This window comes from Bactrocera latifrons, unplaced genomic scaffold (genome assembly GCF_001853355.1).
Source record: "Bactrocera latifrons isolate USDA-ARS-PBARC rearing strain unplaced genomic scaffold, ASM185335v1 scaffold_17, whole genome shotgun sequence".
NCBI classification, from domain to species: Eukaryota; Metazoa; Arthropoda; class Insecta; order Diptera; family Tephritidae; genus Bactrocera; species Bactrocera latifrons.
The window spans coordinates 1780304-1788032 of record NW_017535185.1 but is presented as its reverse complement, the minus strand read 5'-3'; the positions used below and the strand labels follow the sequence as shown (position 1 = coordinate 1788032).

General features: G+C 36.5%; 1 protein-coding gene across 6 annotated transcripts in view; it reads left to right on the top strand.

The window, feature by feature from the left end:
- Positions 1 to 7729, top strand: part of LOC108966779 (cationic amino acid transporter 2) — a 25337-nt gene that overhangs the window by 3904 nt on the left and 13704 nt on the right. For 3 of the 6 annotated variants that reach the window (XM_018929839.1, XM_018929838.1, XM_018929833.1), the window contains exon 2: positions 5442 to 5701. The gene's annotated coding sequence lies outside the window, so the exon portion shown is untranslated. Of the gene's footprint in view, positions 1 to 5125; positions 5702 to 7729 lie in introns of those variants that run through there. The other 3 variants (XM_018929836.1, XM_018929835.1, XM_018929834.1) reach the window with 3 other exon arrangements.

Below are 7729 nucleotides of genomic sequence, written 5' to 3'. Positions count from 1 at the left end.
CCATGGAGATTGCACGGACGCCTTAGCCAATTGGTTTTTGCCAAATTTCGTGAAAATACCTTATCGTATAAAAATGTTTTCCATACAAGTACTTGCTAGCGATCTTTCAATTTGTACGGCAGCTATATGATATAGTAATCCGACATAAGTGGTTCCCACAAATAAGCTTTAGCTTTACGAGAAAAGCAAATATGAACAATTTTAGACCGATATCTCAAAAGCTGACAAGCTAGTTAGTGTATATACAGAGACGAATGACTAAAACTGACCACACCTCATGTTCCGAACAAAAGTTTGAAGTGATAAGATTAAATTTAATTTGATCACTAATCTAGACTGTTAACTACTCGATCGAAACTGTGTCACTTTATTTCGCCACAACCCAGTTAGATCGGCTTCGATGGTCTCAATTTATATTATTCTGCTTTTTGATACTACTTTCTGCCATTWTCACTTATTAAGATGATATTTCCCTAGTCGGGTTGTGCGGTTTGGGATTCGCCACATAAAAAACATCCCCAGGAAACAACAGTCGTGAATGAGAGATACCTCTTTTGATTACGACCACGGCTAGCATATTAAGTATTACGATTTAAGGCCATGAACCTGGAATGTCCGATCCCTTCATTGGGAATGTACCGCTGCCCAGTTAGTTGATGTCCTCTTTGGAGTAAAGGCTGACATCACCGGTCGAAATGGTCGGGAAAAGAACTGAGACGAATAGGTCTTAGCGGCATTTACTGCAGTGGTCACATAAATAAGCGCAAATTYGATGTGGGAATCGGTTTGAAACTGTAAAAATTAGTTTTTTGTTAGCAATCGAAAACCCAAAACTATTCCTTGCTCTTTATGCTAAAGTAAAGTTTASGGAGTATAGGACCAACACGCAGAATTTCAACCATTTACCTAAAAGTCTGACASAAATTTATTTTCAAAACATACAAGTAACTCATTTTCAAAACATAAAGAAATTAAAAATAAGCTTGGAAGCTTGGTTAAACTCTAATATAAAGCTTTCTCAATGTATTTYCCACTTTCGTTGTTGTAATAGCCGTAAAGTGTTCGAAAATTCTGAAACTGAATAACTTACTTGGTTAAGACTTTGCGCAGTTTGACCGATCATGTCCTTTTCMAGCTCTAATAGTAACGAACTGGATCTTGTTTAGCGGATACCTTTGGTCTTGACATCTTGAGAATTACCTTGCTTCGAATATTCTTAAGAACATCTGCTTAGCCATTGCCTTTTGCAGGCTTAATAATCTCGGCCTCTGATTATCGCTTGAGCCTATTATATGCTCTCTGACTTGCAGCTGTAATCTTCGCTCATTGTTTTTCTTCTGTGTTTTTAAATGTTTGTACCATCTTTTTTCCTTCTGCGTGAGATTTTTTCGTTCTTTTAGGCAACACTTTTTGCCACTGCTGTCCTTTTCGTTACGTGATTGCACTATCTTCAGGTTCTACAGGGCTTGTCGCGCGCCGCTTCGAGTCCATTGGCTCGGGGGAATTAGCGCGCCTATTTAATTGTCCCCGCCTTTTTCGTTTTCTGCTATAAGCAAGTTTCTACGGTAACTCTTGATTACATCAAAGAGCTCGTCTAGCTGTGGCGCTCCGTGATTCCAACTTTTGGGAAGCTAACTGGCTTAATTTGTACTAGGTTTGTCAACTGAGCCGTGCATGCCTATACATACATAGTATCCACGTTAATGAATGAAATAGCTCAACCTCATACTTAAATGCTTGCAAAATACAAATGTACTTTTGAGTTACGCCTCTCTTCAAATAAAGGGTGATTATTATTTGAGTACATAGGTGTGTTTTTGCACTTGTGTTTGAATACGCTGGCTTAAACTACGTCAAATGTCGTTACGCGTCGTCTCGCCGTGCGCTCGGTCTCCCAAYTACAGAGTCGATCAACAAACCACAATTTCGCTGGAAAGTCGAATAGTCAACAAAGCAAAATAAAATATTTTGCTAGAATTAATCACTTTTCTAATATTATTTATTGTGCGTAGCAATGAATCGGTGCTTGTTTAGCACGTGCATGCCACCGAGCGAGAGCTGACAGCGTGTGAATCGAATTACACCAATTTGCGGAAGCGTATGAGATTCAATTAAGTAATATTACTAAGTAATGACGCATCAATGAATTTACAAGCTAAAGTACGCTGGTTTAAATAAATACGTGCTTTTGCGGTATAGAACTGAGCAATTGGATTTTAGTGCACTGTAACACATTCCTAACGATTATGTCGTAATGAGAAGCACGCAGCGTCTATAGTATATCGGAAAGAATGCGAAACTATCCTTCTGCTTGTGAAAGCCAATTTATAAAGCCATAATTATAGGCARAGCTATGAAGATAGCGATTAGATAGCGTTTACTAATGATAATGCAGGCGACTTAACTTAAATCGYTTATGAGCAAATTAAAGGAGCGTGATCGCCTTGACTGATACATAGAGATTATTTGCAGGCTTGTTTGTATAGTAAGCCTCTAAGACAAAATAAATTGGTTAAAAATTCATTCATATTTATTCTATTGTTTCTATTAAATATAAAAGTTAATAGAAAAAGTTAATTAATTTTTATAAAGAGGATTATATGTTGATCAAGGAACCACTTTTAAGAWATTTGTAGGTATGTATAAACATATCTAACATAAAAAAATATATTACTGTGGCTGCCACAAAGCCATAATATCCTTCACAAATGCCAATTTTATGGTTTAAAGGGGTATTAGAAGATCATTATCTAAACCCAACATACAGAAAGGAGCAAAGCAAGCATCAGTTGTCCGGTACTGCTGCCCAGGAGCCATTGGTAAAAGTCGGAGACTCTAAGSAATGGCAGTTAGGTTGGGTTAAACTGGTAGGCCAATAAGCCACGCATCAGTTTTGGTTGTTTGCCATACCAGTTCAATTCCTGGGTCCAAAAAATGTAGTCATCCTTTAGAATGCCTGCGCTTACCGAGAATTTTATTTGGCTCTGCGGCCTCCCTATCGATCATCCAGTRTATCATACTGTGGGGATCTCAGATACTTACAGCGTAATCTTGCGCATGCGGGTTATTATATAGGGTAGTCTCAAAAGTCTTTTGTATTTTGTCAATAGATATCGTTGCAATCGTAAATCTCCGGTGCTACCAATTATGGAAAAGATTGACCAGGACCGTCACATTAGAAGCCATGACATCGCTAAACAACTTAACATTCATCATCAAAGGGTTTTGAACCATTTAAAAACGGCTGGTTACAAACAGAAGCTCGATGTTCGGGTACCACATGAATTGTCTGTGCAAAATTTAATAGACCGAATTAACATCTGTGATTCTTTGCTGAAACGAAACGAAATCGAACCATTTCTGAAGCGAATGGTAACAGAAGACGAAAAGTGGATCCAATACGACAATACTAAGCGATTTAGTATCATGGCCCAAGCGTGATGATGCTAAAGAAATGGTCGCAAAGCCAGGATTGACGCCTCGAAAGGTTATGCTGAGTGTTTTCTGGGATTTTAAAGGAATCAGCCACTATGAGCTGATCCAAACTGGTCGAACGATTGATTCGACATTTTTCTGTCAAAAACTGATGAGATTAAAACAAGCAATTAAAAAACGGCCAGAACTGAGCGACGGAAAGGGCTTCGTCTGCCATCAGGACAACGCTAGACCACACTTATCTTTGATGTCTCGACAAAAACTGAGAGAGCTTGGTTGGGAAGTTTTGATACAACCACCATATAGCCCTGACCTTRCACCATCGGCCTACCATTTGTTTCGGTCAATGCAGGACTCTCTTAAAGGAGTAAAATTTGCTACAAGAGAAGCCTGTGAAAGTTAATTGTTTTATGCAGAGAAACAWGAAAAGTTTTACACTGATGGAATAATGAATTTAGCGGTAAAATGGCRAMAAGTGGTCGACCAAARYGGTACATATTTGATTCATTAAAGTTCATTATGTGTGACCTGGTCTACGGAAAGGGGGCTTAGGTGTCAAAAAATCAATTTTCACTTTTTAGTTGATTCGGATGGGTGATGAGATGCTTTTTCACGTGATATAATCCAAAAAGTCATAAGTCATTTCGCACGTTAGCTCCCTTTTCGTAGACCAGGTCACATATATTAAATAATAAAAAAAGTTGAAGTTTGATTAGAAATGCGAAAAAACTTTTTCGACTACACAATATTAATTAACAAGACATACTTACATACAAACACACATACGGCTTTTATATAACTATGTGTATGTTCGTATACTTATATGTATAGAGTATTTACAAAGTTGTATTGACTTCCTGAAAACACGGCGTCCCAACACTAACGCGCACGGGCACACACTACACAGAGATCGTCGCTTGATTAGCAAACAATTACATTTTTGTTGTTTACTTTCACAGCAATTGAAGGGTCTATTATGTTTTGTTGTTGTTGTTTACACTAAATAACATTTCCGTTTTAGCTAACCGGTCTTCCTTCTTGCCTTTGCCTTATACCTGCCACACACCTACGCCGCTGCAACGCCAAACTATGTAAACACTACACTACTCCGCTACTAGTGCATATGTAAGCAGTACTGTGGCCTGCGATGCTTATCAAATAAAAAAGTGATCGCAAGCGCATACCACTTTGACCAGATCCTCTATKAAGTTTTTGCTTCCTTGCTGCCGCTAGGCTGCGCTCACGTTATCAGTAGCTGTAAGCATACATACATACATAAAGTACATACAAGCGTTGTCTTCCTGCACATATGACAATAATGCCGTATGGCACGCCGCTTATTAATTACGCGCAGTGTAGAGGCGCATACGCCGCGTCTTATCTGGAGTCCCATTGTTTAAGTTGTTTACTTGTTTGTTTGTTTACATTGTTTGCTCTTTTCACAACGTTTTTGCTGTATTTTTTTGTGCCTTTTGCCTTATTCAAACGCTTGTCTGGCTACCTACTTTCGCGTATTTGCATGCATGTCGTATTTTGATATGCCTGAGTGTGGTTGTGTGTGTGTGTGTGTGCTGTTCTGTACCCTTTCCACGCTTTATTATTACTTTTGCATTTGTTCGATTTGTTGTTATTCGCTTTGTTCACTCCATTCGATTGCAGCTGCGCCGCAGCGCACTGAACGAAGCGTCTGCGAACTGGGGAAGTGAGGCTGGGTTCGTAATTGATGCGTAACGCGATACGTTGCTGCCTACTCTGCACTTGTAAACACGTCGTGTGACAGTTGAGACGGGCACACCGAGGGCAGCGGTAGCGAGTGCAATAGCGGCAACAGGTTACAAATTACGTTCCAACTGCGGGCGAAAGTGTCAGTGTGCTGAGAGGCTGCAAAATACGCAACATTATTTTTGTTTGATTATTTGTTATACGAATTAAACATAAAAAAATTAAATTTTATATCAAATATATAGTTTGCATATATTTCATTTAATTTTTTTTGTTTGTGTAAGAGTGTGTACTGAGCAGCCAAACGTTGGATCTCAGTGACTTTTTATCTACATATCTTTTATAATGAAGTTAAATAAGATAATGTGATTAAGAGATATTAAATGAAAACTTGTTGAGCACGGAGGCCTGTGTTTCACCAATTAAATACACAAAAGCTGCATACGAAACTTGCGATAAATGAACACAGCAAAAATAAATGTTTAAAAAATACACATAATTACGTCAGCAGGAATCACGAACTGCAGAAAAATTTGGGAAAACGGTAAGTAATATATAAAAATAGCATTTTCACATACATATGCATGTATAAGAAATTTGATTATAAACACGAAAAGACCTTTTCGACTACCAATAAAAATGTATATAAGCCAAGACTGACAGGGTATATAAGGGTATAAGGTAACACCGCAAACGAAAAAAAAACTTTGCACTCATGCTTTTCTCAATAAGAAGCTGCTTATTTGTCAGAACCGCCGATGTCGGACAACTATAGCCTATAGCTGCCATACAAACAGAACCATCAAAATTATGACATTGTATGGAAAACTTTTTTGTTTGACAAAATAACTTCATGAATTTCGGCAAGGATTATTACCTAAAGCAGCGCTACAATCTACAAAGAAATTGTTYAGATCGGACTACGGCGTGCAGTTGTCATACAAGCAGACCGATCAAAATCCGGCCTTTGTATGAAAGACTTTTTTATTTGGCAATATATATTTGCGAAATTTGGTAAGGACTAATCTTACAAGGCAACGGTATAATCTCTGAAGAAATGGTTCAGATGGGCCAACTATGGCTATGGCTGCCATACAAATGGCTTTTTATAACCTTGAATGCTATAAAAAACGCACCTGATTAGGGTATTACAGCTGCGGTGCACCTCTTTTTCCTGTTTTTAAATCTATTCATACTCCATTTGCTAAATAGMGGTCAGTACTGAGGCAACCATTAGTATACATACAAGTATACCGTATATAAAATGGCAATAAATCATATATAATGGAAATAAAGCAATTCAAATTATTAAAAAAAACACATAATTTTAGTATATTGACAACATTAATCATAGGCATAAGTMTTTAAAAAAAGTCTTGTGATTTTCGCCTACAATAACCAAACAAAGAATTTCTGTGATTTTCGCCTACAGAAACCAAAATAAAACTGTCACACAAAAACGTTTTGCTGTTGCTTACTACAAGAAAGTTATACAGCGCTCCATTTAAGAGAAAGAGAGCGAGAGAGAGAGAGAGAAAGAGATTTTAATTGTTAAATAAACAAATAAACTCAACCAGATTAGATTAGCGTAATCACAGCCCTTCAACCACGACCTTCGCTGGATATGATTCCTACTTTATTACAGTTGAAATTTCAAAATGTKACTTAATTCTTCGTAAGTGGCAATCATATGCAAGTTGGCTATAAAATTTTGTAAGTAGTGTTTGTTTACAACGGAGACCCTCGTGGACTTAATAACACCGTCTTATCGCATGCCACTGCGTAAGTTGTAGGCTCATTTATATGAAAGTATGTATATAAAACTGGTAAACTAATAATTATGYAGTAATTGGTTGTTCAATTATCACCATTCAATCATTGTCAAAAGTAGGAATAACAAAAAGTTAAAACAAAAAATATCGAGCACCACGAATTTTTTTATTCTYAGTACTTCGTCTGATAAAATGCAATAACTTTTCAGGAGTCGAAGGAGAAACGTTATAAAAATTTGAGGTTTGGTTATAGAATGGGTATATATTAGTTATAAATTGGGTATATATTGGTTATATATTGGGTATATATTGGTTATATATTGGGTGTATATTGGTTATATATTGGGTATATATTGGTTATATTTTAGTTATTTCTGACAGCGGAAGCTGAAAATTTTATGCAACATATTTTTAAAATGATGTAAAAATCATACGCAATAAAAAAACTCAATTTCAATTTTTCGGATGATACATTCTCTTGCATTGGAAGTGACGTTATATATTAAAGTTATATAAATTAAAATGAAATATAATTTGTTGTTTGGGAACTTGCTATTAATGGCCTAAAAAAGTGATTAAGAAAAAAACAAAAAAAGAAAAATATGTATTTTTGCTGTAGAGTAGGGTAGATAATTTTTGAAAGCAAAAAAAATCATTGTAGTGATTTTTTGGCAATTTTTGAGAAAATTGCTGTAAAAATTTAAATATTGTTTATACTATCAGGAAGTAAAGATTGCAACAAACATGAAGCTCACTAATTTTTAAAAAATCTGTGATTCTTACGTAAGAAATTTTGATTG